Source organism: Drosophila serrata, unplaced genomic scaffold, assembly GCF_035046125.1.
Source record: "Drosophila serrata isolate PLE 108 unplaced genomic scaffold, ASM3504612v1 contig_18, whole genome shotgun sequence".
Classification (NCBI taxonomy): Eukaryota; Metazoa; Arthropoda; class Insecta; order Diptera; family Drosophilidae; genus Drosophila; species Drosophila serrata.
Window position 1 is genome coordinate 62,699 of NW_028256916.1, and position 20,517 is coordinate 83,215.

Below are 20,517 nucleotides of genomic sequence, written 5' to 3' on the forward strand. Positions count from 1 at the left end.
ACGTTTTTTATTGGTTCAATCAATCTGATTTTCATTTCGCCCATTCTGACATTAGTACTTGGGATACCAGTTATGAACGAATTTGAGTACTTTGCCAACAATGAATTTAGATTTATTTTATACTAGCTGTTCCCTGCCACGTTTCTCTGTGGCATATTGTGGTTAAGAGGGCACTTCTGAATACATCAAGGTTATGGCAAAAGCATCTTCCTGGCATAAGGTGAAGAAGGCAGTCAGAGTTGTCGTAGGCGGATTCAGAACTCTTTCTTGCACATTTAGTTCTGTGAAATAGACACGTTGACCATTCTCCAAATTGACTGCCAAGTGAACTACAGCTGGGTAGCGGTCATGAATTGGGAACGAAAAAATTTGCCATGCAGCCTCGTTGCTTCTTATGTATCTTCCAGCCTGGTATTGAGAGATTTCATCGACAACTCGTACTGCATTGTTGTCACCATTTTCTGCCTGAACACCAAAAACTGCCATATCGCTGCCTTTATTCACGTACTTGCAGTTATATTTAATCGATTTCACGGAATTACAATATTCTACGTTGATGTGCGCTTTGTATGATTTTGACAATAGTGGTGAGTATGGAACCACCCAACGATTGTCTACCTCAATATCACCAATTCTCATGTTTAAAGTTGCCGAAGTCCCTCCATCTTCAGTTGACCGTCTCCTATACAGAGGATATCCATCGTCCCCTGTTACGGTGTTGGCTGTAAATGCTCGAGGATATCGCTTGGAACACTTCCCGTCTACCATTCATGGTGAACATGGGTTGAGGGTACCACAAGGCCCATGGATCATGTTCTTGATGACAACTTCATGCAAATCCGTATCAACCTCGGCCCGTGGAATCTCAGCGCATATAACATCGTCGATTTTGTCTGGAGTTATTTTATCATACAGCCAAATCAGTATGTGTGCATGCGGCAATCCTCTCTTCTGCCATTCTACTGAATACATCCAGCACCGCACAGATCCAAAAACTCCATGCTTCACAATGAAATCCATCAGTGACTTGAGCTTTTGTCTGAAAACACGGGCTGTGATGTCATGCCTATCCCTATTTGATTGTCCAGGAAATAACAGCTGTACTATCTCGTCCCAAGCTTGATTGCATGTGAAGGTGATAAATAAATCTGGACGGCCGTAGCAACGAACATATGCCATGGCATCTTGAGCATTCATGCATGTGGCGTGGACTACCTATGTATGAGGATGGCAAAATCGTGAGCTTTCCAACGTTGGTTGTATTACGGTCATTCATCACAGCATCCCGCAATTGGATATATTTCTCGGACCCAAGTTTCGTCTGATTCAATCGAAGGAGCCTTACAGTATATGCAGACCTGATGCATCCGACCAATAACGACATTGCGATTCGAGCTGTAATCAACAGTTGGATTATATCTGAATGCAAGACGATTGTATTGCAGCTTTTGATCTGCTGCAAGCTGTAAACGCGCTTCAGCTACCCTTGCCCTGTCGCGTTCATTATTTTGAGAGTGGATCAAATCGATTGCTGCAGAACGCGACTGCCTAACTCTCAATCGTTTTCTCTCAAGCCTATCCGCTCGTCTTACTGCTGATTCCTCATTGTGCATCTGCATTTCTTTCAGCCGCTCAGTCTCTCTTCGTCAGTCATATTCGTAATCTTACGTATTTTTGCTTCTGTATTGCGAGTACGACGACTCAAACTCGACTTCTTGGGTGGCATGACTTCGTTTCTTACTGAACCTGAACAAAAAAATAAAATTTGTATCTCCACTTTCTTCTTTCAATATGTTTTGAATGTTTGACAGGAAATGCATTGATTCAGCTGGCTGCCTGTAGAGGGCACAGCAGTAGGGGCACGGGGAAACGCTAAGAAAATTGATATATTCGCAACCGCAGATAAGCTATCAACATCAAAAGTAGACAATAACCGAGCTGGAACCTCAACGCATGTTGTGTAAAAATTTGGGCTTAAACGGTTCAGAACTTTTAAAGTTTCTTCTTTCAATATGTTTTGAATGTTTGACAGGAAATGCTTCGATTCAGCTGGCTGCCTGTAGAGAGCGCAGCAGTAGGGGCACGGGGAAACGCTAAAAAAATTGATATATTCGCTACCGCAGATAAGCTATAAACATCAAAAGTAGACAATAGCCGAGCTGGAACCTCAACGCATGTTGTGTAAAAATTTGTGCTTAAACGGTTCAGAACTTTTCAAGTCTATGAAGGAAGTAGACACGAACAGAGCATTTTTATATATAGAGATTGTCTCTCTAGCTCAGTATCAATATCGACAGGCTCATTATCGCATCATAAATTGACTACTTTGGTCTTTGAAATTTTGAATTGAGTTGATGAAATAACAATATCAATATTTGACGGCTAATTACAATGTCGTTCTGTATTTCATCATTGCCTATTACAAGAATAAAGATTTCACTACAATTATCGTAAATTTGTACACTACTTAATATTTGTACAGTTCTTCATATTCCATAACTGCCAATACCCTTAGCATATCAGTATTATTTAATATTTTGCAAAAAAAAATTGGCATCCCGTAGGTATTGCAACGCTGCACTGCTCCACTCGCTTTTCCCGGTTGAATGCCTTGTCCTTATTCTTTGTCCTTTGTACATTGGGTAGATATGTGACCCGATTCTCCGCACTTGTAGCAAGGCTGTTGTTTCTTGAATCTGCATCCAAACATTTTGTGGCGCAATTTTCCGCAGAAATGGCACTCTATCGATGATTGTTTTTGCAGTTTAGTGTAAGTTATAGACAGCTGCTCCATAACACCGTCTTTCCTTTTAATAAATAATAAATAATTAATAATTCAGACTGTAGATCGCCTCTGGTTTGAACAATGTCTTCGTTTTCAATTTAACGCCATTTCGTTGTTAGTTCGGTAACCATGCGACTTGGATGAACGGCCAGACTCTCGCCATCAGTCGGTCGATTTGATAGCATATTCAGAAACATGGCGGCTGGCTTTGTATAAACAATTCCTTAAACTCGGGCCAAGTAATAGCAGCGTAGCACACTTGCGAAAGTTATTGCGAAGCGCTTCCTTCCAAAGCTAAACTCAAAGCCATAACCAACGCACTGCTTCTCAATGTGTTTTCTTGTAAAATTATTTCAACAGTTGTACACCACGATGATGCATTGGCGCCTGGTTTGTCTGGGTTGAATATGGGTAGTTGCACAGATTTGTTCTGCCCTGCATCAGGTCCAGTTGTTTTTATTGCTCTCACAACTTCAATTTAATTTTTATTTCGTAATTCCATCATGGTACGCCATGGTTCATCTAGTGTTGAAGGCAGATGGTCAGAGCTCACTTCTGATGTCGAATTATGTTCGTCTCCCATTAGAGCGAAGCGCGTTTCGAAGATTACTCTAGCGACGACAGCAGTACGCAGTAAACTGATCTGTCGTCCTCATCGCTTCTACATATATCTATGCTTTCGAATCACACTCGGCGACAGCGACACAACTCTGTCCCCCGCTAAAACGGTACTTCCCAAAACTACGCTACACAGACACAGCACAATTATCAGCTGATGCAATATTACCATTCTTGTAAAATTAGTATTTCTGACTGAATCACCCGGAAGTGTGTATTCATTCACAACTACGCAGTTTCAATGCGCCGACATAAATATATTATATTTACACTATCTAACGATAGTTTGTATGGCACCTATATGATATAGTAGTCCTATATTAATAAAATTGTACACCAAATTTTAGAAATATATAATATTGCTATATCTTAAATTTGATAAAAATCTGTTGAAAACTGAAAAGTTTTATATTCTTTTGTGAAAATATTCCGATCGTTCCTATGGCAGCTTTTGTTTGCTCTACGTGGATTTCACTGGGATCCACATCGTCGTCTTCCATCGTATGCCGACAGGCTAAGACTTTTAAGCCTCCCCACCCTAAAGGATCGTCGAACCTGCTACGGCGCTATCTTTATACTTAAGCTACTCAATGGTCAGATATTTTCCGATTTTCATTAAGAGGAATTCTACGAAGTTTGAAAAGCAAAACGTAAATTAATTGCTGAAATTTTCTATTTTTTTATCGGCGCACTTCGTGTTAAAAAAATATCCTGAAAGGGAAATACCCCAGCACAGATTTTTTCGTTGAATGGAGCAGCGTTCGATTCAGGTACTGAATGCCGCGCTTGTCACTTTGCTGAACTGGGGACCATGCATAAGGCCATCCTTGCTCGACATATTTTTCTATCCTGAATCGCTTACATGATGCAAAGTCTGAATGGGTTGCTTTTGTCTGCACCAAAGTGGTTCAAAGCTGTCCCCCTCTATTGTTTTTCTTGCTTTCTCTCTTTTACTCTCCCGCTCCCCCATTTTTTTCGGATTTGTAATCGAGCACAGTAGTTTAAGGTTTGTAAAATTGTCCTTAATTATAGTCTACGCAATTAAAAACTGCCAAGTTGTTTCGACTGAGTCGAATCTCCATTGCTGGCTTGGAAACGCGGTATTGCATGCAGCATGCGTTATGGTGACGGGTCGCATAACTGATGGAATTTCCAGCAAAAATGAATTGCGGTATTGTTATTAGGCCTGTCGATTGGTTGAGAGGGAAATGTTATGCTATGTCCATTAGCAATTTTATGAATTAAAGGTGACAAAATTTGTATTTCCCCATCTAAATCTTTTTTTTCTTTCAGAATATGTTGAGGTTTATTTTTATAGCCTTGCTGGGTATTAAAATTTCAGTCAGAAGTTTGCAACGCAGTGAAAGAGTAACTTTATAAAAATCGAACTACAATATCATAAAGCTACCATAGAAACGATCGTTAAAAATAGGGGAAAATGCAAATCTGTGAATGTAAAACTGTAAATATAATATGTACAAGTGAATGAAATAAAAGCAGGCAATACATCAATGTTTATATACCCTTTCTCTGTATTATAATTTCAGTCAGAAATTTGCAACGCAGTGAAGGAGTCACCTTTGACCATATAAAGTATATATATTCTTCGATCTATATATATATTCGATCTAGCAATGTCCTTCTGTCCGTTTCTCACAAACTAGTCTCTCAGTTTTGAAGCTATCTAAATAGAACTTTGCAGTTAGTCTACATGTACTCTTAATCGTATAAATGTCGGAACGGGCCGGATCAGACGACTATATCACATAATATGTAATATTTATAGGTGAATGAAATTAAAGCAGGCATTACTGAATTGTTTTTAAACATCAATAAACATAATTTATAGTGTATTAATTTCTAGTGATTAAAGTTCTATCTGTAAGGGTATATAAACTTCGGCGTGCCGAAGTTAGCTTTCATTCTTGTTCAAATTCTATTTTTAATGGTCTACAAAACCTTTCAGTCTGTGGTGTTCGGTTCATCCACAATACTGTCCCAAAAGTATGTAGTAATTTAAGTGGAATTATGGCTGTAACGAATAAAGAGTGGTCGCTGGAGGCCGACTAATTATCTTTAAAGAATAGTTTGTAGATGCTTTGTCTAGTAGATCCGTTAAGCTCATAGCTCACGATTCAAACCAGATGTTTCTGTCTTTCTGCTTTTGTAGTAGGACGGATATTTATCAGACATGTGAATACTTCTTCTTGTCATGTCTTAAAGATTATTAAATAAAGACTTACTTAAAGAATTTTTGATAATAAATGCAAAAGCTTCGTTTGGAGTTAGGGGTACTGGATCTGGTAAAAATAATTTTTATTTTGCTTCTTATAGCAAGACACGCTTTAAAACACATACGGCGTCTTTGAAAAACTTGTGTTCTTATACCCACAGTTAGCTAGGTTAGTCGCAATTTATGTTTCAGGCATTTTCCAGCATGCTCATATCACATTTAAAATGTTCCTCGCTTAAGATTTTTGGATAAATGTGAGCTTTCCCGGCTTAATTTAATGCTCATGGTTTTATTCAACCAGTTAACCTTATTTTCTTTGAGCCGAGATATATTTGTATTAAAATTGCATAAGTTTGCCTAACATATGTATCGTAACTGTAGATTTTGTAGATTTTTTTTTAAATTTTGTTTGTAGATTCAAATCCAGTTCTTTCGTGCTGGTCCTTTTCAAATTGTACTCGGCTATAGTGTCGTTGTTTTTCTTACTGCGCTATCAAACTTTAAAAAGTGTGCTGTGACTGAATTTTACTTGTCTTTATTTAACAACGGTACAGGAAAAACACTTAAAACTGGTAACAAGTTGGGTTCATAAAATTGTATTTTAGATACTAGACATCTGCATGAATGCATTCAAAACGGCAAATGAATCACTTAGTCTCACTTTTTTTTCTGCACAGTATATTTGGGTGTGAGTGAGTAGGGTAGTATTGTCGGTTTCGATTGACAGTGTTCTTACTCATGTCATACATATGTGAACAGCTGTTGATGAGTGCAGCGAAATTGGTGTACAGTAGTCAACGCACTGAACTGTGTTTTGGTGTGCAGTTGACTTACTGTACAGTGAGCGAAACTTCCCCTGCAGTACCAGTCATCAGTAATTCATCAACAGTCAAGGGGGTGCTGTTGATGATTCATCGATAACAGACCATACAAACTGTTGATGAATTTAATATGGGCATGTTCTAGGCTGCCATCAACACAAATTCATCAACAATTAATCAATGACTCATCAACAATTCATCAACAAATTCATCAACAATTCATCAACAATTCATCAACAATTCATCAATAATTCATCAACAATTCATCGATGTTTCATAAACAATTCATGGATGTTTCATCAACAAAATTCATCGACGGCCGGGCAATGGTACTGCCGACGACTGCCGGCTAGACTACCGTTGTAACTGTATTGTGGGCAGAGCGTCGTAGTAGAAGTAGCAGTTGCAGTCAACTCTTACGGGTTAACTCTTTCGCCAGCGACGTGGGAATTTCTTGGGCCTCCATTGCCGAGTCTTTGCGGGCAGGATCGCCCCCTTATCATTTGGTCCATCGAGCCGGATTCCTTGCAGGATATCCTCCAAGTCACCAGCAGTTCCAGGCATCTGTCCGCCAAGTAAAAATATATACGAGTTTTTCTTCTCCGTCTAGCCTCGCTGCCGATCTGCAACAGTGGGCCGAACACTCAACTTCGGTCGCACTTCCGCAAGATTTCCCTTGTCAGTCGTGTCAACTCCCAGTCCGAGTTTTCCTGACCCCAAGGCAGCTGAGGAACTCCAATTTCTATTCGCCTCCGTTCCTCGAAAATTTTCCATCGGTGTCCGCTTGTGTGCGCCGCCATTTTCTTCGCCGTTTCTTCCATTGCCCGTTGCCCATCAACTTCCCAATGGCCAAGACCAATGTACAGCCACATAAACACACACACACACGAATGCTAACCTCTTGCACATCATAATTTCGTGCATTTAAAAAACCCTACCGTGAACAGTTAAATCGTGTTGCGGGAAAAAGGGGCATAATAATATCGGACAGCCGGTGTGCACTCGTTTCAGGAGTTCACCTTGTTCGCCGATTTTCGCGATATTTTTTTGTCGTCTTTTCTGCCGTGCCCATACAACATATTTCTGTTCGCGGAGTTTAATACAGTTCACTTCTCAACGCTCCACCGTTCCCCGACACATTGTTCCTATTTACATGCATGCCCATATATTTACCAATATATTTTCTGCCAACAATTCCAGGAACTAATCCCGATAATAAAATTTAAAAAAAAACTCAAAGTGAACGAAACAATTAGCAACAAAACCCAAACGCAAACGCAAGTGTTCTAATTATTTTCAATTTCGTCACCGCAGAGGCCGTGTTGTTGTTGCCGCTTGGGTTCTTGGGGCCTTTATATAGGGACCGCTTGCCATCGGCATAACACAGCGGTTAAGTCCTCATCTCAATAATTCACAAGAAATACATATCTAAGCTCAGTACCTCCATTCGGTTTAGTTTTGTTGGCTCCTGTCGTATCCTCCTTCTGTGAGCTCTATTCCGCTTGTTCGTCGTACGTACTGCCTAAACCCGCATCCCGAGTTCCATATACATTTCGTCCGTTATCTCTCTATTTTTTGTCGATCAAGGCAGTGCATTTGTGAAACCGTTTTCCCGTTCGACAGTTGACCAGCACTGATTAGCAGCATTCGCTTCCGAGAATGCCCACGGGAGACGACAAGAAACCGCGTCCGATCCCCTCCATCCGCTTGGATAGGTCCCAATCCGCATCTCCGTGGGCGTCTCAACTGAAGCCTAAGGCTGCCACTGCCATTCCAAGGGCAAAAAGCGACAAATACATTAATTCACTATCTGGGTCCTCGCCTAGAGTTACTTGGTCAGTTGTCAAAATGGCGCAAAATGCGATAGATGTCGCTCTCAAACGGTTTTTTGCCACCACAGACCGTGTCATGTCAATTCGAGGCGAATATACACATGCCGGGCACCCCGGAGACTGAACAATTCTCCCCTTTCATGTGTCAAGGCTATAGGGACCAAATCCGGGCCCTGTGGGAAAAGATGGAGAAAAGTTATGAGAGATACTTCGAACTGCTCTCCGCGTCCGACGACGGCAAGGACACCTTGACAGTGATGGAGTCAAAGTACAGCTACTGTTATTCTGTTCATTCGAGGTGTGTTGCCAACCTCGAGGAAACAATATCCCAAGCCGCCTCTCAGTCAGCTCGGGCGACTAGCAGTGTCCACACGCCCCCCCCCCCAACCGTGTGTCGGTTGCCACCAGTGGATACAGAGGTTTTCGCGGGCGATTATCTTCGTTGGCCCAACTTCAGAGATCTATTCACGGCGATTTACATTCACAACACTCGCATCACCCCAGTTGAAAAGTTGTTCCACCTTCTCTCGAAATCCAGTGACGACGCAAATGCCATTGTGTCTAAGGTCCTGCTCACCAATGAAAGGTTCGCCTCAGCGTGGCGAAGCCTCTCCGACCGCTTCGAAAATCGACGGTTGTTAGTCAACACCCAGTTGAAGATCCTCTTCAATATTCAGGCTGTGCCTCAGGAATCCGGAGTCGCGCTGAATCAAAGCTGCCTGGCAGCCTTAGAGATGTCCTCGATTCAAGTCAAGGCTTGGCACTGCATCCTGGTGTATATGGTGTCTTCCAAGCTCCCCAACATAACACTTTCGCTGTGGGAGCAATCCATACATAACAAAGCCGAAATTCCAACATGGAGGGAGTAAGATGCTTTTTTGACCGAGCGTCATCGCACCCTGGAGGCCATCGACGACTTCAGGCCTAGCGGTTCGGGGCCAGTTCCGCAAAGATCGGCACCCACGAGCGCCCCAACTCGCAGGCTCAATTCGTACGAGACCCGAGTTTTTCCTGCCCCCAAGGGGTGCGATCTCTGTTTCGGCGGGAATCACCCTGCTCGCTTAAGTCCACGTTTTCTTGAGATGGATGTGAATGGTCGCTCCGACTACACTAAGAGGAAGCAGCTGTGCCTAAACTGTTTTACACGAGGGCATCAGCAACGGGATTACACGAGTGCCCACAGCTGCTCCACCTGCCATAGCCGGCATAACACTCTTCTACATCTCGGTAACCCCTTCGTAACCGCTCCATGTCCGTCAGCGTCATCGACGCACCAACTCGCGCCCACTTCTAGAGGTTCGGCCGGCTCAGAAGAACACGGTGGAGTAAAAGTGTGCTTCGCTTCCGGCTGGGGAGCCGTCCTATTGGGGACCGCCCTCATTAACGTTTGTCAACTCGAGTGCAGCTTCCAAGTGCGAGACTTAATAGACTCAGGGTCCGAGGCAACCTTCATCACGGAGCCGCTGTTCAACCTGATTAAGCTCCCGTTTAAGACCATTCAAGCCCAAATCTCCGGTCTTAATCAGTCCGTTTCTGCGCAGTCTACTTTTTTGTGCCATTTTTCAATTCACTCACCGCCAGACCCGGGCTACAAGTAGAGACTGCAGCATATGTGATTCCGCAGTTGTCCGGCAATCTGCCGTCGTATCCGATTTCGCGAGACCTTCTACAAGGGCTTCCCGACGTCCCCGTGTCAGATCCCAAGTTCTTCGAGAGCTCCAAAATTGACGTATTGATAGGAGCCGAAATTCTTCCGTATGTCCTATTGGCAACGCCAAAACTAACCTCTGCGGGTCGCTTCTCAGACAGGAGACTATTTTCGGATGGGTGCTGACAGGCCCTCTGTCTTCTGCCACTCCCCGCAGTGTGAGTGCCTTCTCCACACGAGTGGCTTGTGGCCACGACCAGTCGCTGGATCAGCTGCTCACGAAATTCTGGGATGAAGTCTGTGAGCGCAATTTTTTCCAAGCAATCCTGAAGGATGAGTGTGGCAAGTATGTCGTGACGCTCCCCCTGCGCAACCCTGAGCACATGGGTTCCGAACTAGCGTCTTAAGGATAACTCGCCCTGGAAGCGCCTTAAAAAAGATCCCCCCCCCCTAAAGGCCAGGTATGATGCAGTGATTGAAGAATACCTTGACTTGGGTCACATGACCGAAGTTTCTCCAACGAGCCATTCAGCATCCTACTATCTTCCGCACCATGCGGTTTTTAAGTCCGAAAGTACGACCACCAAGGTCCGGGTGGTATTTAACGCATCCAGCCCTTCCGCAAACGGAACCAGTCTGAATGACATCTTTCATGCAGGCCCGGTACTGCAGTCCGACCTGACCATTCAGATTCTAAAGTGGCGGTACTTTAAGGTTGTATTCAACGCTGACATCGAGAAGATGTATCGGCAGATTTGGGTAAACCCTAAATATACCCCTCTCCAACGCATCCTATTTCGCAATTCCGATGGGGAAGTCCGCGACTACGAGCTAAAAACCGTCAGCTTTGGAGTCAATTGCGCCCCGTTCCTTGCAATTCGTGTCCTGCAACAGCTAGCTGACGACGAAGAGTCGAGGTATCCGCAGGCTAGTCAAAGTATCAGACAATTTATGTATGTTGACGGCGTTCTAGCGGGGGCAGATTCCAAAATTGAGGCGCAGAAGGCAGTCCGCGAGCTGTAGGGGGCCCTGGGTTCGACAGGGTTCCCACTCAGAAAATGGACTTCCAATTGCAAGGAGGTTCTGAACGACATTCCGAGCGACCATCTCCCCCGGGCCGACTTCCTTGAAATAGACGCCGAATGCACGGCCAAGACTCTGGGAATACGATGGAGAGCGACAACGGACGAGTTCTATTTCATTCCGCCTGAATTGGCCACGGGATCGTCATTCACGAAGCGTCAGGTCGTACCCCAGATAGCAAAGTTATTCGATCCAGCGGGTTGGCTCGCCCCCTTTATTGTGCGGACGAAGATGCTCATGCAAGACATTTGGCTCAAAGCGTTAGGGTAGGATGACGTCCTTCCTCAAGATCTCTCTCAACGATGGGTTGAGTTCCTGCGGATTTACTCCGCGCTCGAACAAGTTCGCATTCCTCGATGGGTTGCGTTCCGACCACATCTGAACATCGAGCACCATGGGTTCTGCGACGCTTCGAAAAAGGCGTACGGCGCCGCGTGGAGGTTGGGTCCACGGTCATGGCGAACTTGCTAACTGCAAGGACGCGAGTGTCCCCGATCAGAACGGTGTCACTCCCTCGGCTGGAGTTGTGCGGGGCCTTATTGTTATCCGAAATGGCAAATGCCGTTCTTCCAAAAATGTCTGGGCCGGCAGTCACCCTGCACTGCTGGACCGACTCGACAATTGTCCTCGCCTGGTTGCACAAACCAGCGTGTCACTGGACAGCGTTCGTTGCTAACCGGATGACGTAGATTACCCAGCTGACCGAGGTGGAGAGATGGGCACATGTTCGCTCCGATCAGAACCCGGCAGATCTCGCTAGCCGGGGGTAATGCTCCAAGACCTCGCTGCAAGTCAGTTGTGGTGGCACTGCCCCGCCTGGATGCAGAGGCCTCGCTGCGAGTGGCCCACTCAAGGCAGAGCTTCCCCCGTCACTGAGCTTGAGAAGCGAGCCGTTAAGGTCCACGCCGCGAAGGCTCCCACAGAAGATATTCTGATGCGGTTCTCCACACTCGACAAAGCGTTGCGGGTCCTCGCCTATGTCCATCGCTTCGTTCAGCGCACTCGGAGGAGCGAGGTTCCACCTGAGGATTTCCTGACCGCCACTGAAATCGCGGCGGCCGAACGAAACACCGCGTTTTTTCCTCCGAGATTAGCTGCTTAACTCAAGGACGTCCCCTACCAGCAGCCAGTCCCATGTTAAATTTGAACCCGTTCCTTGATTTGCAGGGGCTCATGAGAGCCTGCGGACGGGTCACGGCCTCAGACATTCTCCTATATGACGAGCGGCAACCCATAATCCTCCCGTACAACTACCATCTGTCTTGCCTTCTTGTCCATTTTACGCTACACGGTGGCAATCAGCAGACAATCCGTCTAATCCGTTCCAAATTCTGGATTCCGAGGGTGAGGAATTTGGTCAAATGTGTCATCCACAAGGAGAGGGTCCAGACGCAACTTATGGGAGAATTACCTTAGGAGAGGACTTCGTTCTCTCTTCCCTTCACCTACACCGGTATGGACTACGCCGGCCCCTTCGACATCAAGAACTACACGGGCCAAGCCTGTCTGATTACAAAGGGATATGTTTTAGTGTTCGTGTGCTTCGCCACCAAGGTCATCCATTTAGAGCCTACGTCCGACCTTACGACCGAGAAATTTCTAGCTGCTTTCGCCCGTTTCGTGTCCCGCAGAGGATGCCCCCGTCAAGTTCAATCGGACAACGGAAAAACCCTTGTAGGAGCGGCTGCTCTTCTCTCTCGTGATTTTCTCCAAAGCGTGAAAGGGGCTGTGACAAGCGCCTATTACCATCAACAGCTGCTCTGGCATTTCATTCCTCCGGGAGCCCTCCACATTGGAGGCCTGTGAGAGGCAGACGTCAAGAGCTTTAAGACCCTGTTCTATAAATCCACGGCCACGCGCAAATATACGTTTGAAGAGCTGCCCACGCTCTTGGCGAAAATTGAAGCATGTCTGAACTCGCGCCCGATCGCTCCCATGTCCGAAGACCCCGCCGACTTGTTGGCACTTACTCCTGGACATTTTCTTGTTGGTGGGCCCCTCCTAGCCACGGAGGAACCCGAAATAAAGGGGGAAACAACGTTCATTATTAACCGGTGGCAGCATTTGAAGGCTCTCCAGCAGCAATTTCGTCTGCGGTGGAAAGAAGAGTACCTCAAGGAACTTCATAAACGGAATAAGTGGCAAGCCCCGTCAAGAGACCTCCGTGTCGGGGACATGGTGGCGGTTAAGGAAGAAAACCTTCCATCCAATGAATGGCGGTTAGGAATGCGGTGCGGTGTTTCCAGGATCCGACGCCCGCGTTCGTGAGGTTGACATCCGCACTGCGTGGGGGCTCCTTAAGCGCCCTGTAGCCAAAGCTGTCCTCCTTCCGATGGACGCGTCCGCCTGCCCACAGTAGTTCCAAAGGCTCGACGTTATGTGTTGTCTCGTAGTCATAAGCCGTAGTTCCAATACGAAATACTTATACTAATTCCTTCATTGTTCTTCGTCATTCAGGCAGTCATATCCAGCACGATGCCTCCGCGTCCTCTCAACGCCATCACTCAAGAAAGCAGATGTACTCGAGGTATCTTGTCTTACCGTTGCCGAGTCTGCAGGGGGATCCACCCACTACGACGATGCCGTCGTTTTCTGCGCCTAAGTGCTGAGAAGCGGCTACGGGCGGTCCTCGCTAATAAGTACTGTCCCAGGGGACTGCTGCAAAATTTGTGGCCTGGATCATCATACGCTGCTCCACCTATCTGAGCGACCACAGACTCCGCGCCAGCTGCTCAGAATGCGCGCCGGCCTCGGGACGCCGTCGCCCCTTCTCGGCAATCTGCAGCCGCTCCCCGGACGGCCTCCGCCACTTCACGGCCGACCCCCGCCCGTGCGCCATCGTCCATCGCGTGAGGGCAACCGTCCACCATTGGCCAGGGACGCCCGCAGAGCGCGGCTTCAGCGCCGACGCTGTCATCGCTGCTGCAGCGACACAGCGTTAATGTCCTTCCGACCGAGCTGCAACGGATTGACACCGGAGCGCGTACCATCGACACGGCAGCGCTCATCGACCCGTGCACACCGACGAGTTGCATCGACGCGTCGCTTGCGGATAGCTTCCGTCTGCCCACCACTAACGTTGGCGGCGAATAAATTTGTTCGACCACTGTGGGCTCTAAGATGGAAAGGGATGTTCGTTTCGACCTGGTGTTCAGGGTGGAGCCGCACGTGCGCATCCGCACTCCAATCCGGGAGCTAAGCGAGACGGTGCGGGCTCACTTCCGCGACATCACCCTGGCCAACGAGCGGTTCTATCTACCGGCGACCATCTCCGTGATCCTAGGCGCAGATATGTTTTCGCGAGTGATGCGGCCCGGCTTTCTGAAAATCCAGGAGGGACTGCCAGTGGCCCAAAGCACCGTCTTCGGTTGGGTCGTGTCTGGAGCCTGCCATCAGCCATAGCTGCAACGACCCTGTCGCAACCCGAGCGATTGCAAGGGGGGCAGGATGTTTACGTGAGGGGCCCAGTGTGCCGCCTCTGCTCAGGAGCGAGCTTTTTGTTCTCGGCTTGCGCCCGCTCTCCAACTATTGCGATCTCCCGCTCTCGCTTTAACGAGGCAAAACGACCAGGAGCTTGTTCTTTCTCTTTAAGTCAGTCTCATGTAAGCAGGGAATAAAAGCTGACGCTCAGATATCTACCACGACGCCCCCGCCTTTATCTTTTCAACCCTGACGGGTTAACTCATTCGCCAGCGATGTGGGAATTTCTTGGGCCTCCGTTGCCGAGTCTTTGCGGGCAGGATCACCCCCCTAATCATAGATAAAATAATTATTTTATGTTATTAAAAAATTTATATTTAATTTATTAATATTGAAATGGAGAAACATTATTTTATTTACCATGTCTTCAGTGGTGGCAATTTTGGATCGTTTTTCGCAATATACATTTTTGGCAACTTGCAGTTAATTTGATAAAGTAAAGGAAAACGGTCTTTATTAAATGATCACCACTGCAGAACATCAAAATCTTCACTGTACTGAAGTTTATTCTAAATATATTGTAAAATATTAGTGCTCCGAACAGGTTCCGAATAATCTGCAAATATATTATCTATGTCTTGTGCATGTGCATCGAGCGCTGTTTTCTTTGCAATCCATGTTTATGCACTTATTAAAAAATACTGCACTCATCTGCACAGTTGTACACAGTTAACTAACAACCTATATAGCTGTTTAAAAAGAGACAAATATAGTACTCACGAAGAGTACAACCATATACTGTTCTCACTCGGAGTTAGAACACTGAAAATGTTGTGCTATCTTCTTCTGGCCTATAGAGAATACTGTACAGTAAAGAATGAGTGCAGTATTTTTAAGAACACTACCCTACTTTACAGAACTGTTGTGCTGCAAATGAGTACATTCATGCAGAAGTCTATTAGATACCATAACTAATATTTCCATTTTGTTTGCTTAAAATAAAAAAAATCCGGAAAGTTTTAAATTTATGTGTAGTTTTCCGATTTTTTTTTTGGTCCACAGCCAACTGATCGGCTAATGAATTTTGCAGCTCTGGTATAAGCCCATATTTATATAACAGCATTGGTTTGCATTTAGTTGGACAATCTACTTTCAGAATAGATAGGCCATATACATTAATTTTGTCAACAATTTTTTTGATTTAACGCAACAAGATCGGTCGTTCCGGCTACTGCACTGAGACCCGGGTCGGAATCTCTTGCAACAACCCCACCTGAACCAAATACAATTCATCCCTGAGCCTCCTGAGCACTGACAGTTTATCACAACCTCACAACACAACAATGTAAAAACAACTTAATTTTTATTAACTACTCCTAAATAACATTTTTTGCATTACTTGACAGAAGATTACAACAAGCCAACTCACTCTCTGCCAAAAATAGAAGTGTACCTTTTTTTGAGTTTTATTTACGATTTTTTCGTTAAACGAACTCATAGTAAACTCCTTATCAATTCGCATTTCCAACTGATGCAATTTTACTTAACACTCTCATGCATTGTTACCAGTTCTTTAATTAACCATTCCATTTATTTATTTTATACCGTTGGAAGTCGTTTTTTTGATTCGATGTATGGCCAGTATTAAGAGTGTCATCACTGGGCATATCTTTAACAGGAAACTATCCAAAACTGCTGATTCTCTGATATTTCAGGAATAACTGCACCCATACTTTGACAACCATCTTTCTTAAAAAAAAGTGAAAAGCTAAAAGTTTAGTTCTCTTTTGAGATGTTAGGTTCTCGCTCAGTTCGATGTTTTCTTATTTGGCTTCTGAATTTACTGTTGAATGATATAAACTAGAGAAATCGCAAATGAACACAGACTCTGTGCTCCGCAATTAAACTAACGGACTCCGCCGAGATGCAGTCGTGGCCAATACAAAAAAGAAACTGTGAAATTAAATGGAATAAAAAACATAAAAAAAGATGGTAGTTTATAAAAATAATTTAACGCAAAGAAAAAATCGAAAAGAAAACATGTGAAAATAATATGTATACGTTTTAATGGTAGCAACATTTTATATATCAGCAACAGGCAAAAAGTTACAACTATTTTATTCTACAAATTATTAATTTGATTGATTTGATTTGATTATTAATTGATTCTCAATTAATATTAACACGATTAGTATAGAAGATTTTTCCATTATTGTAGGTTTAATCCAGTGCTTCCGATCCAGTCTTTGGTAAAAGCCAACATAAGAACGCACATACTAAATAAAAAATATATTGACTTCTTAATTTTACGCGATAATTAGTATTTTACTTACAAAATAACATTCCCGAAAAGAGAATAAGTGGAATAGTGCAATTGTAGTCAATAAGAAATCCGAATATTAAGTTTCCAAGTAGCGCTCCTCCCCGTCCAAATGTTAGAGACATTGCGGCAGCCATTACTCTAAATAAATAATTATATATTTATTATTTAAGTAATCAAATAGTTGGTCTATTACTGTTTAACTCTATTTATGTATTCACAACGGACTTATATACTTATAGTACAACAAAATTAAACGATTGAATAAGGTTTTTGTCAAGTCTGTTTTTATTTACTCACTTATATTAGTCAAAAATCAATGGCCGTCAGCCGATAGGGTGCACAGGGGGATAAACGGATGACTGCGTCATCTGCCGTAACTGTGTACACCATCGGTAGTGCGACTATACTCTCCAAGAGAGGGCGGCTGGAAGCAGGTCCCCAGGGGAGATGCTGATCAATTGTAGTCGGGCGGACCTAGGCAGTCTTTAATCAGCCTCCCCTCAAGTCAGGTGTGTGATGCGACCCGTGCACACTGACTTTCAGGTTCGCAGCTGAGGGGTAAAGCCAGCTGTGTCTGCACGGAGCCTTCCCAGGGCCAGGCAACCGTGGGTCGTAAGTGGCCTTGCCGCAGTTTTGGGGCGAAGCTGCGGTCGACCTTCTTCAAAGCCCCAAACCCCCTCTGGCCCGCTGCGCTTGCCAGGTCGAGCAAAGCGGGCGTTCATGTATTGTAATGACTTCCAAAAACCGAGCTTCGAAACTCCCGGGAGAGGATAAACCCCAAACAATGTCAACGAAGGACGAGAAGGAGCAGAGGCCGAGACTGGTCGCTGCATCTCACATTGCATCGGAGACCGACGGAGAAGAGCCGCAATCCGAGGGGAGAGCGAGTAGCACTCCCCAATCGAAACACACAGGTGGGGCTCAGCTGAGCACCACCTCAGAGATAGCGAAAATGTCTCACCATCAGAGACGAGCGAGGGTCAACAGAGCCCGCTTCGTTCTCGGCAAGATAGCCAAGAATGAGGCTGAGGGCAAAACTGACCCTTGGGATGCCGAGGACAAGGCCAAATTCCTTGCGGAGATCGCGGAATTCGAGCAATACAAAGCGGCACAGGAAGTGAGCGAAAGCGCACCTAAGAAAGCGAAGGACCCATAGGGTAAGCCGCGTGCGACTAACTTTGTCAGCCAGGCAAAGAAGTTTAGCGAGGTGGCCAGAGACAGTCTGGCTATGGCACTGGTGGACGAGCTCCATGACGACGGTCGCCTGCTGTCGGAGAAGTGGGAGGAGATCGAGGCCAAGTTGGCCGACATGGTGACCGACAGGTTGGTCAGCATGCCGACCGGCCCCATCCCCTCCTCCGACTCCTCAGACGTGGTCAGAGGGCACCGGGTCATCTGGTGCGACGACGGGTTCTCCCGAAGCTTCCTGGCGGAGTGTGTGGCTAAGATTAGCGACACATGGGCTGGCCTTAAGATTAGGCTAGTCCACGCCAGGGAGATCCCAAGGAGATCCAGAGCTCTCATCTGGTTGCCTAAGGGCCAAACTGACCATGCAAGGGTGATTGCCTGTCTGAAGGCCCAGAACCCAGATATACATACAGAGGACTGGACCATCCTCAGGGCAGAGCAGGTAATGAAGGCGAGCCAGCCTTTCCTCCTGCTGATTAACCAGCAATGTCTGCCCCAGCTGGAGGCAAACGACCACAAGGTCCGGTACGGCATCAGGAAGGCCAAGATTAAGGTCTTCTTGGCCGAGCCGGACGAGATTCTGGAGGAGGTCGATGACACCAACAAATTGTTGGACGACATGGTCATCGACGACAAATCTCCTGACGCCACCCCCACCAACATCGATGTCGAAAATCGTGCAGATTAACCTGAAGCGCAGCTCGCACGCTTCAGCTAATCTCACGATCCTTCTAAGGGAGAGGGATATCGACATCGGTCTGATTCAGGAGCCTTGGACCAGGGACGGGCAAGTCGCTGGACTGAGAATCCAAGGATACACACTACTGTGCACAAACTCGAATGGTAGGTCGAGAGCTTGCATTGTAATCAAGAATCAATTTAACGCTTTTCTCTGTCCCAATCTCAGCACACCTGACCTAGCAGTGGCCAGATTCGTGGCGGCGGATGGGAGCGGAGTCACCATATCATAGGCTTACATGGCCCATGACGAGCCGGCCCCGCCTGAGCCGGTAGTAAAGCTGCTGCAATGGGCGGAAGCGACGAAGACGCCCCTGGTGCTCGAGTGTGATGCGAACGCGAGGCACACGCTCTGGGGTAGTTCGGAGACTAATGAAAGAGGTGAGTCACTCTTTGACAATATAATATGTAGAAATGTAACGATATGCAATAAGGGTAATACCCCGACCTTTATCTTTCCGAGCACGGAAAATTTTTAAGGTTGGGAAGAGGTGTTAGACCTCACATTACTTATAGAACAAAATAATTACAGGGTCGAGAACTGGAGGGTATTAACGGAACACTCCTTCTCAGAACATAGATACATTTTCTTTGATATAACGACACCAGTTAAGAAACAGGTGCCATAAAGAAACCCCCGTAAGACGGATTGGAACAATTTCAGCGAAATTGTCCGATCTAAAGTAAACGGCAGGAGGATCAAGACAATATCCACTGCAAAGGCACTCGACAAGGAGGTTGAGGACCTAACGAATATTCTGAACAACGCCTTCAAAGAGACTTGTAAGCTAACATTCTCGAAGAAGCAATACCCACCGTGGTGGGCAAAGGAATTAAGCGAGCTCAGGAAGAGCGCGAGAAAGTCCTTTAAACACAGCTATGCAACCCGGGATTGGGGATCATACAAAGAGGCACAAAAAATTTACAAGAAGGCAGTATACAAGAAAGAGTCGTGGCAAAACTACTGCGAGTCACTGGAAAGCATAAAGGACGCGGCGAGAGTAAGCAAAATCCTCGCCAAAGGTCACATAAGCCCTACCCTGATCAACAGGACAGACGGCTCTGCTACGACAACAATTGAGGAGTCACTAGAGCTACTAGTTGACACCCACTTCCCAGGAAGCCTAAGAGTGAGCTCGAAACCCGAGAAGGGAACGAGCTCTCAAATGGATACCTACGAAAGACATCATTACCACTGAGCGAATCCAGTGGGCAATAGATTCTTAATACCGGCAATGCTACAATCAGCTAAGGACAATATTTGCAAATGGCTAAAAGCTATTTACGAAGCTTGTTTAAGACTGACGCACGTCCCACTGCTGTGGAGAGAGGCTAAAGTCATTTTTATACCGAAACCGGGCAGAAGGGGGCACATCCTAGCAAAGGATTATAGACCGATAAGTCTCACCTCCTTCACCCTGAAGACACTAGAGAGACTCCTGGACCTCCACATCCGAGAGTCTCTAGAAGGGCATCAACTCTCGGATGCGCAGCATGCGTATCGCAGAGGAAAATCTACGGAAACAGCGCTACACGTAGTTGTACATCATATCGAGAAGACATTACAATACAAACAATACACGATGACAGCCTTCCTAGACATCGAAGGCGCGTTCAATAACGTGAACCCCGACTCTATCCTGGGCTCCCTCAACTTGCTAGGTATTGAGAGAGGCATCAGAGAGTGGATCGGAGTCATGCTAAAGAGCAGGACGATCACAGCCGAACTGAGTGGCACTCACCTCACGCGGACTGTGAAGAGAGGCACACCTCAGGGCGGGGTACTATCGCCCCTACTCTGGCTCACAAATATGAACGCCATATTGAC

General features: G+C 45.7%; 1 long non-coding RNA gene and 2 pseudogenes across 1 annotated transcript; 2 read left to right on the forward strand and 1 right to left on the reverse strand.

Moving 5' to 3' along the window:
- Positions 1-8,390: 8,390 nt before the first annotated feature.
- LOC147645100 (uncharacterized) lies at positions 8,391-13,622 on the forward strand (annotated as a pseudogene).
- Positions 13,623-16,483: 2,861 nt separating this feature from the next.
- LOC110180282 (uncharacterized) lies at positions 16,484-16,919 on the reverse strand. Its single transcript, XR_002319445.2, has 2 exons — positions 16,774-16,919; positions 16,484-16,716 (listed from the first exon to the last, which is right to left on the reverse strand). It is a non-coding gene; the product is annotated as an uncharacterized LOC110180282 (long non-coding RNA).
- Positions 16,920-17,715: 796 nt separating this feature from the next.
- LOC147645101 (uncharacterized) lies at positions 17,716-18,758 on the forward strand (annotated as a pseudogene).
- The last annotated feature ends 1,759 nt before the right edge of the window (positions 18,759-20,517 follow it).